At 42.7% G+C, this 18,756-nt stretch overlaps 1 long non-coding RNA gene across 1 annotated transcript in view; it reads right to left on the bottom strand.

Moving 5' to 3' along the window:
• LOC138207017 (uncharacterized) overlaps positions 1-17,405 on the bottom strand; it is a 107,130-nt gene extending 89,725 nt beyond the window's left edge. Inside the window, exons 1-2 of the long non-coding RNA XR_011178989.1 lie at positions 17,279-17,405; positions 487-677 (exon numbers count right to left, since the gene is read on the bottom strand). This is a non-coding gene — a long non-coding RNA (uncharacterized lncRNA). The remainder of the gene's footprint in view (positions 1-486; positions 678-17,278) is intronic.
• Positions 17,406-18,756: the final 1,351 nt, after the last annotated feature.

The following is an 18,756-nucleotide window of genomic DNA, read 5'->3' as shown; positions in this document are numbered from 1 at the left end:
CTTCACTAAATATTTTATTTGACAAACCTTAACCAAAGTCCAACCAAAGTTAACTTGACGCTCATTTTCTGACTTTTACAAACTATCAGGTTTCTCTGTATTTTTTGCAACATAAATGCCTGTGCTCCTTTCAACCTGAGCTACACTGACTGCTCATGCATGTCCACCCTGAAGTCCACTATTAAACACCTGCCAGGGTGAACGACTACATGTGCCATAAAGCGAACGCAAGAAAGACGAATAAAGGAAGCACGAGCAGCTCTGACAGGGAACATAAGTGGTTCAGGGCTCCGCAGACATGTATGAACTGGTAGGTGGTGGTGAACACTTGGTCAGACACACTTTCTAACTCCTCTGGAGTAAAAGAAGTGCATTTCGCTTTCATACAAAAACATCAAACTGCTTTTTTTTCCCCCTTCTTCTTTTCTAAGTCTAAGCCTCGACCCCTTAAGGACACTGTAGGTCAACAAAATGTGTAATGTTTACTTGGTTGTAGTCTCCTGGGTGCTTGTCAGCAGTGGCTCCGGCTTGTTGCAGCGTCAGGTACATCTGAGTGGTCTGCAGGATCTGAAGCATCAGGGAGGCACCGATGAGAAGCGTAGAGGGGTGCATGGGGGGGAATCGATGCAAGGTTCTTTTAGGCTCAGTTCCCTGGCTGTGCAGCTGCTAGCAATTACCTGAGAGGGAGAGGAAAGACTATGAAGTAACCAACGCTGAAGGCCTCTCCTCAGCTCACACCCTGAGGCTCTCTAATTACTTCACCAAAAACCCTGAATATCTGTCAGAACCAATCAGAGGCAGCCAGGAAGCAGGAACATGGCGAGGCATTCATTTGTTTGCAAGGCAAACACTCACCAGATACTTAGCATAGAATCAATGCTTGATTTATTAATGGGCGTACGCAGGTCGGAGAGCTGCGCATTATAGTGTCAGTTCTTCCGCTCACAACACAAGCTGTGCAAAAGATCATTATTAGGTGCATCTGCTTGTTCTTGTCTGAATTTTAGTCACAGAAGAATTGAACTGCATCCATCAAATGAGACAAGTTAGTGAGGAGTTGTCGTCAAAGGGCAAAAAGTAAAGTCTGAAACCCAAGGTGCTTGTTCTAGATGATAATCTTCATTTCTCTCCCCTTCTCCCCCACATCCTCCTTTTCTTCATCTACTTTGCAGGATTGTAAAGAGTGCAGCCACCCCCCCCCCCCCTCACCACCACCCTCCTCCCGCCATATGCTTGGCGCCGCTTGTCTTTTAGAACCACTTTGTCACTCTCTCCAGTTTGGAGGTAGACTTTGAAAGTGATGTCGCGGGATGCAAAACACCCAGGGAAGGTGGGCCAGCACCAGACAATGATTAATACTGCTTTCAGTGATCTCTTTGAAGGAGACTGAGGAGTCATTGCATCGCAGTAGAATTACTTGGTCTCAGAAGGGAGGGTGGGCAGAGTGGGGGAGATGTGAGAAGAAAAAAAACATAATTCTTTGAATCGCCATATACGGATGTTTTTTAATTAAAATGTTTAGGAAAACACATTATTCACAACCTTGAATTGCATGGGCAAAACTTATACTTTCAAACTGTCACTTTCATGAAAGCCTCATCTTGATTTCCATCCAAATCCTCCAAGGTTGAGCAGGTTGTTGTGCGCCTTCCATTGAACTTAAAAAGTGATAAATGATAACAGTAAATGCGCACACTTTTCTCAACTTTCAGCTTTTCAGACGCGCCGAGGAACAAATGTTGGGGATTTTGGAGCTGGAGGGAGTTTTGTTGGGGAATGCTGAGGTGTGCCTCTGCATAAATGGAATCCAAATGAAGTTTGCAGAGTGTGGGATGATTGGCTGAGTCTCCCTGCAAGAGCTGGTCACAGTGACCACGAGGCCAGGGATCATGTGATCTCAGAGGCTAGTTTATGTTGGCACAGGGAGTCACCCTCTGTAATAAAGGTCTAATTAGGACTAATAGAACAGAATGATGCAGGTCTGCTCGGGGCTCTGCTACTCACGCCTCCTGTGGGAGGTGGGGAGGTGTTAGTCGGCTTCCCTCAGTGTTTGCTATATGATCGGGGCACATTTCTCAGAGCTGGGATTTTCCTGCTTTTTCACAACCTGAATTCCTGTAATGAGGTTTTGATTTTCCATGACAGTGATGAATCAAAATTTGAAATTTAAAAAAATGTGCACATCTTGCACGTTTTACATACATCTGCATTCATTATACAACTTTTGATTGTAGATAACAAAATACATGTTTCCAAGCCAGTTTAATATTGTAAAACAAAACATTACAAAAATGTTGTTTAGTTTCAGCAATACAGTCTGTACAAGTGTTACAACTCTGCAGTGGATCTGGGAGAAGCAGCTTACCGTGATGTTTATATATGAATATTTATTTTATAAATATATATTATATATCCTAAGAATCACAGAAGACTTTACTGGTGAAAAATGAAGTCGTAGGTCTCTTATTCTAAATGACACAGTTTTCAGATGATTCTCACTATTTTGCTTTAATCGAGTTAAAAAGTTACAGAAATGTCAGTAATCAACGTGGTTACCAAAATAAAAGAATGAACTTTTACACAAACGAGAGCAGATGTAATCATCAATTTGACGAAATAAAAAATGATATAATGAGTTATGAATGCTTACTTATCATGAGTAAAATAATTCTGAAATGAGTGCTGAGTAATGGCATGTTGATTGTGGAGGGGACACAGAAACAAAAGAAAGCGCTTTCACTCAGTCATGACTCATTTTCTCTCTCCCTCAGACACACACACACACACATTTATGCACGAAGAGACATTCACACACTCAATAAAACTACTGTTCTTCCATATAGCAATTTATCCGAACAAATTAGAGGCTGCGAGTATCCCACAGATGAAATCTCAGTTAGTATCTACCATGCAAATTACAGCAACGCAGCCTATACTCCATTACACATATCATTATAAACCCCTGCCCCACTTCAAAACCCCTGCTACCAATAATCAATCTTACCATGTTGTGGAATAAAATGCAAAGCGCTGAATTAACAAGCAGGCGTGACAGGCTGATTATTGATTTAATGTCAGCGGCTGGCTGGCACATACATCTCTGAGGCACAGCACACTATTAAAACGTCCTAACTAGGGTAATTGCATTAGACACCTTTTTATACCACTTTGTGCAGCTAATCGGCATGTAATAAGGAGAGAGAAGAGACAGGGAGCTGAGTGATTCGCTGAGTCAGTGGCTGTGTGATGTTACGTCTGGAGGTGGAGGCAGAGAGGGAAGAAGAAAATCTGGAAAAATTAGGTAAGAGGAGGAGGAACAGGGACCTTTAATCTGTGCTTTGAGCCACCGACAAAACTACATTTTGTGTTGTTGTTTTTTTGCCAATATTGTGCTATAATGCCAATATTCTGACTTGTAACTTTCACACACCAACACTAAGTGTGGCTGAAAGTGGCTTCGTGGTAGAAAATATGCAAAAGATCAAATGCACATCAAACCACAGTAAGCAAACTGTTACGTTTATGATGACATGTAAACCTATAACGCTGCTTTTTCTCCAGTGATGTGTTTTTTCAAAGGTTGCCACTTGCATAGGATATAACAGATTATACTGGATCTCATATATTTAATTCATAATACAAGTTGTAGTTTCACAGTGGAGTCATGTGCTGGACTCTCGGCTGTAGCTGGGCTACATAGTGGAAGTGAAAAGAGTCCCACTTCTCTGTTGAAGGGCATCACAAAACATTGGATGCAAAAAAAAAAAAACTCCAACTGTCCCGCAGCAACAAGTAAAATATCTGAACTATCCTTCAAGCTGCGCCACTGCAAAATGTTGACTGCGCTCCAGGGCTGCATCACTTCCTGTTGCTCCCTGAATAAAGATGGAAAACTTCATCCTGGACCCCCCCCCTCCCCCCCTCTCCCTCCGCCTCGGGGAGGCCTGTGAGGGGGGCAACGACAGAAAAGAAGAGAGGGGGGGTGGCCAGGTGCCAGGTACTCACTGTGACGGGGCACCCCATCGCCATGGAGACATGGGTCAGGGGGCACATGGAGGGGGAGGGGTGCTCAGGGAGGGCACGCGCTCCGAGCGGCGGGGCGGCCGGGCTTCGGCATGAATTACCCGCCCGCTGAGCCGCTGCTTTGGAGATGCTGGAGGAGAGGTCACGTACTCAGTGGCCCTCAAACGCACACACACAGGCTCTCTCAGCAACAACAACAAGGCTCTGTGTGCGGCCGGCTAGTCAAAACAGCTATTCTGCATTTAGCACAGACACAAGTACACACACACACACACAGTCTTGGAGAGGATGAATTAGGTCAGCTTCGGTGGTCAAACAGGACGGCTCTAACCGCAGCAGGGCACTAAACACAAATTATTCTCACTAGAATGCTTTTAATATGAAAGAGCAAAGAGACAATCAGTGGCTGGACCTCCTCCATTTAGGCTGTCCCGCGGCTCAGTGTGGCGCCACATGAGGCACCTTGTCCAAAGAGCACCTGGACACAACTACAATTCGGACAAACAGAGAACACGACACTACACACTGCATCGCACTCATGGCTGGTTTCTCTCTTGAGGGAACTACAGTTGAACTATGATGAGGTTTTCTACAATACTAAAAGGTCCATTTAAATTTGCGTGATTTATACAGAGAAATAATTTTGTTTTTCAACTGCAAATAAATACAAAATATAGGGTTGTTTTCATACTAATGTTTTCTTCTTTTGCTGTGAATTTTGGTGATGGGGTGGTGCTTGATTATGGATCACATGATGTGTTTTGAAGCTTGTTTTATGATTAAAAACAAAAGAGCAGTCTGTATTATGTTACAGAAAGAGTAAAGTGATGAAATTAAGCCGCAATGAATACTTAAAGTAGAAATACAGTTGAACTATGGTAAATAAGTATCGTATATATTAAAAAAGTTTTTTTATGGGGGTTGTATGTTTAAATTTGTTTCCACATTTAAGGTTATCGTGTTGCTGTTGGCAAAAAACATAGTTAAGTAAAAATGTGTCAACAAAGACCCAGACTGCTGTGTATGTCATGAAAACAATAACTGCAAAAATCAGCTTGATAAATAACAAAATATGACGCATCCTGTGTGTGTTCAGGGACAGAGAGAGAGAAAGTAGACATAATAAATGATTGATCAGGTGATCAGAATCACTCAGGCAAAAGTGGTATACATGATATTAATGATACTAATATTGATGAGTAGTGGCTAACAAATTATTGACATCAATATTTGCAAATGTTTGCGAAGTGTCCCGGTGTTCACAGTGTGTCAGGTAGACCTCCTGACATTTAATAATTTATTGTGATGTGTGAATATGATCCAAATAACTTAACAAACACCATCTAGCTTGTTTGCTCAACTTTATCAAGGGGATCTTCCTGGAGTCCAGAGTAGCACAGCCTAATGTTAATCGCCGCCGCCACCATCATCATCATCATCCGTCATGACATATTGTTGAAGCAGTCCAGCGTTAGTTTCTGCTAACCTTGAGTTCAACTCTTCCTCCTCTCCTCACTTCTGTTCACGATCACGAAGCTACTCCAACCGCGTCTTCTCCTTCGCTGTGAAATGGACTGACTGCGCCTGGCACAGGTCCATGTCGCCATTGACGCAGTTTTGCTGCGTGGCGCACACACCTTGCTCCCCCCACCAGGAGTGTTGTAGAAGTGGAGAGTTTTGTCTGCCGGGTCTTGTTGACTTGCATGTTTGTCACTTTTCCTCCGTTTTTGCGCTTCTAATGCGGGTGAGCAGTAAATGTTTTCCTTTGTTTTTGTCCGTCTTAATGGTTGTTATTATTTTTACTTCCTACTCTGATGTGCTGCACAGAGTTAGTGCAGTTGACTGTGTTTTAGTTGTTAAAAATACCTTCTTTGTACAGCAAAAAGGGCACTATTTTATCTTGTATATGTTTTATGGGTTATGCGTTAACAATAAGAATGTGCATTGTTTTTTAAAGTCTGAGGTCCCAACTAGACATCTTGCACGTGATTGGCTGAAGCAGTATTGCAAATCTATCATAATGGACATCAATTAAAAAAGGTTTTGTATGTGTAGGGATATCAACTTCAAGAAAACAACAACAAAAAATGAAATCATCATCATACAATTGCTGATTGCATTTCAACCAATGCAATCCTCTTATCCTGTCCACAAAATGTGATTGGTCAATACTGCTTGGATTAAGCACAGAAACCAGAATGTTTCCAGTATCAAAATCCTGTCCCGTTGCCTGCATAGTGTGCATTCAAAGGCAGATATCTGTTTATAGAGATTTTAAAAAAGGATCAATTACCTCAGCCAACACAAAACTTTCTTCCCAGTGTGAATAACAAGATCTGACTTTTATTTTAATTCAGGAAAGAAAACAGTAACTACTTCTGCTTTGTAATAATGGTGGATCACTGAACCTCCTCCTCAGGATGACACTGCAGCTAAACTGGAGTTGTTTTTTTTGGCTAACTGTATGTGATGATCCCACTCCGGCGGAGGAGGCTAGGAGAGGAAGATAGCGGCTGGGCCGCGCTGCTATACTGAGTCAAAGGCCAGAGGCTGCTGCGTCTGCCTTCTCCAGCTTGATTGCCAGAGACCCTGGATCAGTGCCTTCATCATCCGACAACCTGTGAGTGCGACTCATTCATTCAATCCTTTCCTACACACCTCCGGGACCTCAGCAACACCTCGCAGCGTAATGAATCAAATGCTCTGCCAGGAAAACACAAACCCCCGCATAAACACACACGTGCGTGCGCGCATGTCACACTAATGATTGTCAGCAAAGACAAAAGAAAGTTTGCTGACGAGTTTATGACTTGTTCTAAAAAGGGAGAGACATCAGTTGTGTTAGCAAATGGATGCACAGCAGTAGCATTCTGGTTTCTTTTGATATCTAATCATGGCAGACGACAACAACGGCATCCTTATTATTGCGGTAATGAAAACTGAATCAGTCTCACACGGTTTCATTTGTAAAAGAAAAATAATTAAGACAAAGGTCCTGTATCAAGCAGCCAAATCAGAAAGACAACAAAGTATGATGCGTGACAGTCCTCCTGCGGTGATGCAGGCCTGTCCTTTGTGTCATGACTAGTCGCTCTCTGGCATTAATCAGAGCGTCGTCCTATCTTGTTAGGCTGAGCTGGGAGATGATAGGGAGACTGCAGGTCTTTAATCAAGGTTAGAATAATCTTTGATGGTAGCTGATTATAAACCTGATCATCAGCAACATATTGTCACCTCCTAATCATCCAAATAAACAGAGAGACCTGCCCTCAGCCCCCACATGGAGGAATAAATTACATGCACACACACAAACACATGCATGAGTCTTACACATTCCTGCATGCATATGTAAACAATTCCACTCGCAAAATGCCCACACATACACCGAGTTTGCTTTAAAACTTGAATGTGTACACACGTGCACGCTCAGATATGCAATCTGCAGCACACAGCACTTTTACATCAAGTGCTTTTAATGCAAATACCACGTTTTATGGTGCCTTTTGAAATTTCTTGCCTCTCAGCGATTGAGAAATGAATACATTGCATCTAAAAAAAACCGGCTTGAAAGACATCCATCAAGACAACAGATAAACAATGAAACGGCCCCTCTCAAGTCGATGATAACCTCAACTTCTTTCTAATCTACTTTCATGTGCTTTGTCTCCTTTTTTTTTTTTTTATTTACTCCCACTCTTTTTATTTCACCTCTCCCGGGGTGAGCGTCTCCTCTCCCCTCTCCTCCCTCTCCTCCCTCACTTCCAGAAGCTCATTACCTTGGGACAGAGTCTCGGCTGTTTTCAACACAGCGAAATTATAACACGACCGGCGACGGCACTCGTTAGCAGCCTTGTCAATCATCAGAGCGGGCAGAGGGAGAAGCAATCGGTGCTGGGGTCAGCGATGAAGATGTTCATTCTCTATTCATCCATCACATCTTCCGGGAAATCAATTTACACCGCATCAGCGTCACAGTGCCTCGACAACAGCAGTGATATGAAAGAGGAGGGAAACAACTTCTGAGAGAAAGACAGAGAATAGTGGTAGATTCGTTTAGATACAATCTAATATATGTCACTCATCTTATTTTTTTTTCTCCTGCGTCACCCCCGGGTTACCTGAATCCTTTGTCCTCTTCTGGAAATTACTATTTGCCAATAACGTTTATACATATCTTATAAAAGGATAGCTGAGCTTTAATCACAACCAAAGTACAGCGCTTGCCAGTTATCAACATGTTTATCCTCTTTCTTCTGTAAGTTACTAAACCTCATTCCTTCACTGTGCCTTCACTTTCCTATCCCTCCTCTTGTCCCGTTCACTTATGCATTCTCTCTGGGAGGTAGCATGTGACAAGGCGGAGATTTGGGATGTTGCCGCCACTCACATTAATGTAGTTGTTGCTTTCTTGCAGATGTCAGCTTCATGGTTCATTAACGGTGTTTGGTTTAGGGAAACCTGAAGAGAAAGAGGATAAAAGACAAAAAGACAGGTAGAGACGGAAAAGACTAGGCGGCGGGGAAAGTAATTGGCAACATAAATGAACCCTGGTGTCGCGCTGACACTGTCCACGTTAGAAGACTACAGATGAAAACGCCTTTGAACGGCAAGTGTGTGCTGGACATGGAGGCTTTGAGAAAACCTGAAGTGTGAGGTGAAAAACAGTCAAGTAGAGGGAAGTGACAGAGCTCGAGAAGGAGGATGGAGTGACAGTTTGTGTGCATGGAAGCATAGGCAAGTGCGCTTTGCCAGAAGTGTGCATACGAGTGTGTGTGTGTGTGTGTGTGTGTGTGAAGGGGGGTGCTTTCATTCCAGGAGATGTCATGCTGTTTGAGCAAACGGTTCTCCGTTAAGGCCATCCACCGCCTGCTGCCGGCGCCGCCACCCCTGCTGTACCCAGCCAGCCTCGTGCCAAAGCTTCCGACACTGCAGCCACCAATGCCAGGAGCCCGCCTGCCCCTCGTCTCAGCAGAGCAGATGTCACTCAATTGCCCTCCACCTCCCCCAAAAACTCCACCGCAACCACCCCTCCACCACCCTAACAGGCAGCCGTGTCGGCGTGCCAAGCAGGCGACACCCGACGTGTGAAGAGAGAGGGGTGGCGGGCATATCGACGAGACGGCGAGGGGGAGGCGGCAGGCAGGAATGCGCAGCGTGGGAGAGCTGTAGATTTTTCGCACTCCCTCCCTCGCCTCCCCTTCTGCCCCCAAGCCACCCACTCACCCACCTCTCCCTTACAAACACCATGCACATGCCACATGCACTGGCACATAAACACATGCACCGTCTACGCTCTCCCTCCTCCTCACCCCCATTTTTCTCCCCCCTTTGCAAAAAGAGACACACTTTCCTCTTGTTCTCCCGAGATGACACCCCCTGCAGGCCTTTGGAATATTTTAATTCTGTTTCCTAACTCTTATTATGTGTGGAGTGTGTGACATGTGAATTGTAATTAGTCGCTCTGGGGTGAGCAGAGAGCGAAACCCCCACCTACCAAAAAAAAAAAGAAAAGGAAAAAACACTGGAGGGCGAATAATCTTTCCAAATACCCCATCCAATTTTAACCCCCCAATCACCACCTTGTGCTCCTGTTGCCACCTTTGATTTTTTCACATAGGTGTAAGCACACACTCCCTCTGCCCTTCGGCACTCTTTGTTTCTGCTTCCGGCGCTGATCCGAGGCCATTCACCTCCGTTACAGCCATAAGGTACAGTAGCTTCCCTCCTTCAGACCGCCGTGGATCTTATCTGTAAGGGAGGCCTGTATCAATAACCCTGCAGCCTCCGCTCCTCCACTACAAAGGGCCCGGGTGACGGGCTAGCTGTAGGGATGGAAGATAATGGGATTGAGGTGGTACTTAAATCTCAGCGAACCACGGCAGCTCAAGTAATTAGTGGACGGGATCCATACTGGGGGCGCTAAGCAGAGCTAATGCTACCCTGGGCTCGGCTGCTGGAGCTAAATTAGCAGTATGGGAGTGTGTGGAGCTATCGCATGGATTATCTGCCTCGCTCGCCAGTCTGCTTCTGCCTCTCAATCTATCTGCGATTTTGAAAGACAACCTCCAACTTCAGCGGCGGCTCTCCAAGAAACCCAAACCCACCAGAAAGATGAGACTAAAAGAGGCACGAGGAAGGAGGGTGGGAGGGAGGGCGAGGAAAGGGGATTGTAATTTCACAGCAGTGTCAGTAAAGCCAGCCGAGGCTGTCTTTCCATTGAGGCTTCATTAGGGCGAACAATGGACTTCCCTGCCATCTAATTAGACGAGGTTAATGAGGAGAGGAGGGCCACGGTTGATCCCCACCGTGCAGGCTGTGTCACAGGCGGGGGAGGCGGTCAAGGGGTCTTGGGGGCACGAGGGGCGAGTCACCTCGTGGCCATCCTACAGATTATTGTGTATTTGAAAAGGAAGCAATGTACAGTGTCAGGGCTAAACATGCTCCTGTATGGGAGGAGGTGTAAACCCCATCTGGATCAGGCTGTAAGATTGAATTAACTTTATTGATCCCTGAGGGTAGAGTGGAGGTTGATAGCAGAGTGTATTTTTTTTCTATTACCTTGATTCAATTCAGAACTCTGCTTTAATTCCAATACATTTTCTCAATATTAGAGAAGTATTAGATTTTGAGAAAACTCAAAGTGAAGGCAACAGAAAAGCAATTATTTATATGACTTGCAATAAGTTTTGCAATGTGATTCATCATGCGGTGAAAGGCAGAGGCCTTTCAAGAGCAAATATTAATCACTTTGTTTATTTAAAAGCTGCAGTAATCACCTTAAATCCCGTTAGGTCCCTTCTTTAAAAACATGCCGGTCAGTTTCCAGGAGCCGTTTTGTGATGCTACGCTTCCTCTGTTCATTTTTAAAAATCCAAACATCAGTGCTGAGAGTAAAGCTCCTCTGCAAAGTGAGCCCACTGTTCCAGCTGCACTGTATCTAGCGTGGGCGGGGTTGTAAACACAACCTGGAGGAGTCAGCATCCGTGTTGTGCAATTGGTCACGGGGACTATTTACTTCGAAAAGTACGTGAATTAGTTCACCTACTTATAAATGCAATTAGTTACTGGGAAAAGTAATATTTGTGTGAATTCAATGCACACACAGCTATGTTATTTTAGTGTTGCCTGCCTGCCCCTAGGCAAGCAATCAGCAGGCTCTGCTTCGTCTCTTGTCCAGTCTGATTTCTGCATTACATTGTGGAGGTGTTTGTCGGTTGTCGGTTTCTCGTGAGATGATCTTCCCGGTCAAAAACAACCCCCCTGGTCGGGGCCTTGCTCTCGACCGGATGACCCTGCGTCTCCCACCACCTCCACCTAAGCGACGCGCTCCGGGCATCACAGTGTAACAGTCGTTAAAGGCTGCAGTTTGCACCCTCCAACCCCCACTGACTGTAGAAATCCATGGGGCAAAGCAACAGCTCACTTTTACTTGAACAAGTACTTCTGCACTATGATATTGCTACTCAGACAAAGATCCGAGTACTTCTTTCTCCACTGTCTTGTCTTCATGTCACTTAAAAACGATCTCACTACTAAAGGGACAAATACAAATTTCAGTTTTGGGGAAAAGGGAGTACTCCTCTTGAATCGATGCTCAGCTCTGCAGATACCCCGAAGAGAAGTTACATCCGGAGTTTGACTGTCAAAGACATTTTTCCACAACTTCTACTTTGGATTCCAGATTACAGGTTGAGGTTGTTTTTTTTTTTTTTTGTATGTGTGATTATTGTTAATATTTTCAGTTTTAATCACACACACACACAAGTGAAAAGAGAACAACTTAGAATCAGCTCGTTAACAACAATTAGAAAATCCCCAACAACAATTTAAAATCACCTCAGCACAACATTGATCATGTGACTTAAGCTCTTAGAAATACAGCTAATTAATCAGTTAGGTGCAAGAGAGACAGGCCTGTGTGAATTTGCTATTAGAGATGCGACAGACAAGGGAATAGGTTTACGTATAGATAACAGCAGTTAACAAGCTTGTGTTGAGAAAAGGAAACGAGCGATACTGGTATCACTTTGGCTCTGTGAGAGAAACAGCTGGCATTTCATCTGTAGTAGTGACAGTGAGAAGTAAGCTGTAACACAAGGAAAGAAAAAACAAAGCAGAGTTGGATTCTTTTCACCATTTACATCAGCTGCATCTTGTTTTCATACAGTTCAAATGAAGTCCAGGCATCGAATTGTAGAACACCGTAGGAGGTTCTTAACAATGAGCAAAACATTTTTGCAGCAAAACAGCCCTTTTATGGTATCTTACATCACAATGCATTAGAGGAGATTTGAGGTAGCCCCTGCCTAAACTATGAGATAGCAGCGCTGCTCTCCAAATGGGACATTACTCTACGGATGTGTAATGTGATTTTGGTGAACTGGGAGGCAATTTTGAGATTTCAAAAACAATGTTATCACTGCGTATTAGTGAAAACCAAAAGATTACACCTGCCGCCGCAGAGCCAGCGATGTAAGTTGGACGACGAGGCACGAATACATACTCTCGGCACACACAGGTTGAGGTAATGTCTACTAATGTGTGGGTCATGGTCTGCAGTAATAACCATAATCACAGTTGGTGTTAAGCTCATTTAAAAAAAGATCATACGTGGCTATTGTAACCACAAAACCATGATTGATGGATGGATAGATGGATAGATATTCTACAGTCTCAGTCTCTGCTCTTTTCATTTCCCCGTAGAAATGACGCTGTTGAAACTGACATGCGCGAGCAAAATGTTAATCAAACAAACCCATTTCTCCTCAACAGCTAAACCAAACAAACGGGCCTCAACTTTCCCATTCAAGTCAGAATGACAGCGTAACACAACACAACAGCAGCAAACGCAGCGTTCTTTATTCAGGGAACGTCAGCCGTGCGCCATTCTGTTGAAAATATCAACTTCAGATGTTGAGGGGAGGAAAAAAGACGGGCGTTTTGTCTGCCTTTGTTGGTTTGGGCTTGATATGCCGCGTGAGCCTTTCAAGCCATTTGTTAGACTCAATTTCTTCCTCTGTTACATCTGCAGATTACGTTTCAAGCAAACAACCAGCAACATGAAGGCACAGAAGCGCTATTATGGTGAGAGAATGACAACTTGCATAGGCAGAGAGCAGCAGAAATACAAGAAAAGGCTGAAAAAAGAGTTGATGTAAAGAAGGCTAGGCAGATTGGAAAGAGGCAGAGAACGAAGTGATGAGACACTACAGTGATGGGATGCATGCGTGTGTGTACTGTAAATGCTTGCATGCAGGTTATGCAAATAACAAGCTTTGATTTTCTGGCCTTAAACATAGTCTCCCTCTTATTGTTTCCCTTTCCCTGAACTGTCCCTCTCTCCTGCAGTTTGTCTGATTGTGAAACATTACAGGGAAGTGTTTCAGCTGAAAACATCTGGCAGAGACATGGATTTATATAATAGATGTGATCATACATATTATAAAACTTAAAAAACCTCATTGTCTTTTTCATTCAAATGTTTTTAGATAACGCATTCAATGAACCACAAGAAACAGCATCTAATTATGTGTTAATGGGAATAGTATTGACTTTTGTCAGTTTCCACATTTTGTCAGTTAGCTTTTTAAGCAGTAGATCTGGACACAAGGTGGCTACAACCAAGCTGAAACACAACCCTGCTGTAAATATCTTTGTTATGTGTAAGCCATTTGTTCAACTGACTGAAATATGACGGCTATTAAAAAATACAAAACAGTTAAACTCACCAATGAAAAGCTCAAGCAGAAGGCAGTAAGTTAGTTGAACCAGCGAATCTTTCAAGTACAAATCACTAACTTTCAAAAGATCTGTACAAATACAGTGTAACACAAAAAAGCCCCAATGGATGTTAGGGTAAAGCAAACGTGTCTGTTTTCTTGTCTCTAAATACGAATACAGTGACTGTCAATGATATGCTAGATTTTGACGTGGCAGGAAAAGCGCAGGTGTATTTAATGACGTTAACGATGGCTGCATTGCACCTCTTGTGTTCTGTGTGCTGTCCGATCCGTCGTTAACGATATATCGATTACACCTGTGCTTTTCCTGCCATGACACGTCAAAATGTCAGCCATGCAACCGAGAAGGATATCTGGTCATATTTTTGCCGTCCCACATTGTCCTTTCCTGAATTTCCTTACAAGGAACTACAACCGAGAAATGCAATAAAGCTGCAGGCGGGTGGTGTCCAAAAGGTTCCCTAATCTCCACCTACTGAGGTGTAACTCAGCCAATGAGATTTCTACCGTCATGGTGGTTTATTTCCTCCATGGACTGACAGCAGATTTGGTCTGATAATATGCTGTTAATAGAATTATAACACCAGCTACGCACTGTATCATTCCCTCCTCTTTTGATTTTAGTTCTCAGATGGCCTGTTGGCATTTGACAAACACATTTGCTTTAAAACTGTGCTCCAAAACAAGCTGGAAAATGATTACTACTATTTCTAAATATATTTAATGTTTTGTTTTTTTTAATCCTTATTCTCCCCTCATATGATTTTAATTTAACCACTGTGGAGCCAGTCAAACTGCAGTAATGTTTTAAAAACAGCAGGACCACTGGTTATAGACTATCAGTAACTCAGATCTGCTTCTACATAGATTTTTAGACAATGATGATATTATGTGACTTTTTTAAAAGAAAACAAATTGTTTCACTGACAGTCACGTATTGATTTCCAATTAAAACATTTAAATTCAGGGCGAGAATCACAGTGGTACCATTACAGGATACAAATAGGAAGATGAGTATTTCATGCTATTTTTGGGATTAAAAATCTTTAAAACAATTTATAGTTCCCCATCTTTCCAGTACAATTTATTTGTATTATATCATTTCATCACCATGTTTAATCTGCATCACAAATAAGCAAATTAAATTTAAACTCGGAAATGAATTGGTAGCCCTTGCTTTTAAGTCTAACTGGGGTCACAACAAAATCTTACACGATTAAGAATCAGATTTTAGCAGTGATGTGATCTCACCCAGAGCGATGCATTTGTCGTGGATTTCAGGGTAGTGTTATGTTTTTTTTATGCTTTCAGGCTCAGAAACTGCATCCCTCACAAGCACATAAGAAAATCCCCAATCCCAGCAAAAGTGAAAACCAAATCTTATTCCATAGCTCTACATGCCACGAGTGTGTACACTTCAATAAGGAGGATCACTCGCCACAGAACAGTGGACTGCTGACAGCCCTGTGTTCCTGCTATTTCAGGCTTCTCAGCAGCAAACTGCTTTAACCTAGATCGCCATCTAGTGATCGCACACTGCACGACTCCCGTGACTCCACCAACAACTCCAACACACATAACAGATCAAAGAAAAAGTTACTATAAGCAGGATGTCTGTATGGGATTTTATGTGTTTTACTTTTAAGTGTATGTCAGTATGTGTTCAAGCCTAATTGCAGAAATTGGCTTTGGTTCTGACATCATCGTGACAGGCTGACTTGCCGTTAGCCGAGGATCAATATGTCCATGATGCTGACAGTTAAATTAGTAATTTCCACAAATGGTTTTATCGGAACAATGACACATTAGTTTTAACTTGCATTGGATTTGAGATTTCTTCACTTCCTCCCCAGAAAGTGTTTTGTAAATTCCACCTAATTTTTGGCTTTATGTCAATGCAATTTTGAATGGGCTGGATAGTGAAGCTGATTTTTGGTGTTGTATGAAGTTGTCACTGCCTTTTGATTTAAAATTGATTTAGGGTTTCATAACCTTACAACCATGGTTTTGTTTTTTTGTCAGTTAAATTTTTGAATAGTCCTGATACTGTAGCTTTTTATCAGTTTTGTATCGTGTCATCACGGTCTTGTGACTGCAAAATGTGCAGGATGCAACCTTGTTTTCAGCGAGTTGTCAGAGCAGTTTTAATAACCATCCACGGCTTGTTTTAGGTAGTGTCTCATTTTGTTATAGCACTGCACACAATGTTTTGGATTTTAGAAAGATAATTTTAGCTTTTTGTCTATGCAATTTTGAATGGAAATCAAACTTAATTGAAGTGCACTCACTGAATTGAAGCTAAAACATCAGTTACTTGTTAATTCTTTCCACAATGAAATCCGAAGGCTGGTTGTGAGCAGCGTACACGTGTTTCAAGACGAGGAGAATGTCAGTGACTTTTCTTAAATTGTTTATGTACATGTGTAGATCCCCGTAGATGTTCACCCGAGTGTACGTACATTTGCCTCAGCTGTGTTTACACACTTACAGGGCCATACCTCCATATGTGTGTATGCGGCTGTGTGTGTGTGCATGTGTGTGCAGAGGCCATGCACCTCACCTCTCTATAATGAAATCATGCGGGTCAGTGAGGCCAGCGAGGCTCGGGCAGGTCACCCAACAGATCGGAACTAAGCTGCTTTGACCCAGCCTGGTACTGCATGCCAAACAAACACACACCATACACAGTGCTTACAGCACAATGGAGCCACTGTACAGAGGGGAGGGTGTGTGGTAATGATTAAAAGGCAAACCCAAGCTGTTACACACACACACACACACACACACACACACACACACACACACACCAAAGGAGTATATTTACAATGCAGGAACGCACGCAGACACAATGTTTTCTTTCTATTTTTGCTCCCAAACTAATAAAACCTATCAGAGAAGATGTCCTTAAAAGGGGTTTTTGAAAAATTACATCAGGAAATTAAATCAACAATAGAAGTGATCAAAGTTGCTGTAGTCTGTAAACACTGAAATGCTACATTAGATTACAGTACAGCAAGTTGTGTTTCAGCAGGGTTATTACAGAGAAAGCTTTAATCATTTCTCTTCTATTAGCTGCTGCTCGTATCGCCCAGGGACTTCCATTAGAATTAAATTAAACAGTGGAAATGTAAATATTGACAACATATGCGTAATTATTTATTCCACAAGCAACAAGATCAGAAAATTATTGCTGCAGCATCGTGTTAATATGAAAACAGAAATATTTCCATTTGCTGGCAATGAAAATGCAAATCACATTCCAGAACAAACACTAATACAAATAATAATGATAATAATAATCTATAAATGCAGCCCGCTGAAAAACATATATAAATTTAGGAAAATTAAATACTGTAAATCCATCATTTCTTAAAGGATAAATGTAAATCTCTTTCCTAATATCCACCTGTGACCTTTGCTTTTTTGTTTTTGAACCGTCAGAGTTCAGAGGTCAACAACTTCAAGACGGGAGTCCGCTGGAAGCTGTCGCTTTTTCTAAGAGGATAATCAATTACCAGAAGACTGATCTCCGCTGCCGTGTCCCCACTCATTCCTGCTTCTTCAGATCAGCGAGGTCCCCATAAATTTGAATGTAAAACAAGCTCACCAGCACAGGGTTAAACACGTAATTAGCCACGACAAGCGAATATGAGGAACAGACTTAGTCAGGAAGAAAGCTATGTTAATGCAGGAGACTTCGCAGCCCTGCGAGGCATCGAGACGGGACGCGGCAAGGGGAGGGTGTGTGAAGAAGATTTCAGATGCAGATATTAGAAATGCAATTGTCTTCTGCATACGGTGCGCCGGTCTGGAAATTGACTTTTTCATTATTCAGTTAGTACAATAATTAAATATGCGATGCCCTGGGTTGATGAAGCTACTGAACCACACCACAGATATTTAACCGGGCCTGACAGATGTTTTAAATAATGTTTATTTATCGATACTAATATAAACTGCCCTAAACTCTTACTCTCCTGTGACCTGCCTTGCATTTCTCCAGGCTCTGCGTCACTAACTCACATCCAATATTAAGAACACAAAGAAGAAACTTGCAGAAAATAGTCAAGTTTGCCTCTCTTTCTTTGTCATTTTTCTGGAAACTCCTAAAACACGTGCCGTCTCATCTGATTCGCTGTTTCCCTTCCATTTCCGGCGGCACAATTCAAACACAAAATCCGAGGGAAGCTCTTCACATCAAGGCGGCCCCGTTTGTCCAGATGAAACAATGACCCAAATGTATAAATTAATAAATGAATACATGAGCAAACTGCAAATAAATATCCACACAGATGAATTAATACATAAATACAGGCCTATATTTATTCATAATCTCCATAGCAACACGTTTGTCGCCCAGACAGATCTGAGAAGGAAAAATATCATTATACAATAATTAGACTTCCATCCACTTTCCACTGCCCATTACATAATATGAAATATTCTTATGTATTTACATCTGAAAATGTCAATCCCATTCAATATCACGGTGTGATTTGCAAGTCATGCAGCTGGAAAGACCCATCCAGGGAGAGGATAAAAGGCGAAAAGGAAAGAGATTCGCTTCTTTTCAAGTCCGGCCAGAACAAGGCAAGTACAAAAAGGTATAGTAGAGGCAGGGCAGAGAGGGATTTCAAAAAAAAAAAAAAAAAAAAAAAGAAAAACCCTACAGGAGAACACTCAGGTTTGGAGCGGTTACAAACGACAAACGGATGGATGCCAATGCTTCCAGTGAGCACGAGGAGAAGAGCTCAGTCTGAGGTCGTCCCTCATGGCTTTCATGTGGGTAAGTACTCTTCATTCCCTACTTATGTTACAGTTTCCGTATTGGAACACATTTATATCAGCGTTTGCACAAACTATTTTCACTGTCGAAGCGTTTATCCTGGCTCTCATGATTTCTCTCTGTGCCGCTGGAAACTGGAAAGACAGCCACTTTGAACTGCCATGTGCAGCCGCTCGCTCGAAATGCACCCAAACGCAGCACCAGAGC

The sequence above is a fragment of the Embiotoca jacksoni genome, unplaced genomic scaffold, assembly GCF_022577435.1.
Source record: "Embiotoca jacksoni isolate LCO1_2020_lvr unplaced genomic scaffold, fEmbJac1.0.p SCAF_30, whole genome shotgun sequence".
NCBI classification, from domain to species: domain Eukaryota; kingdom Metazoa; phylum Chordata; class Actinopteri; family Embiotocidae; genus Embiotoca; species Embiotoca jacksoni.
The sequence above is the reverse complement of the archived record's forward strand: the minus strand, read 5'-3'. Positions and strand labels throughout refer to the sequence as shown.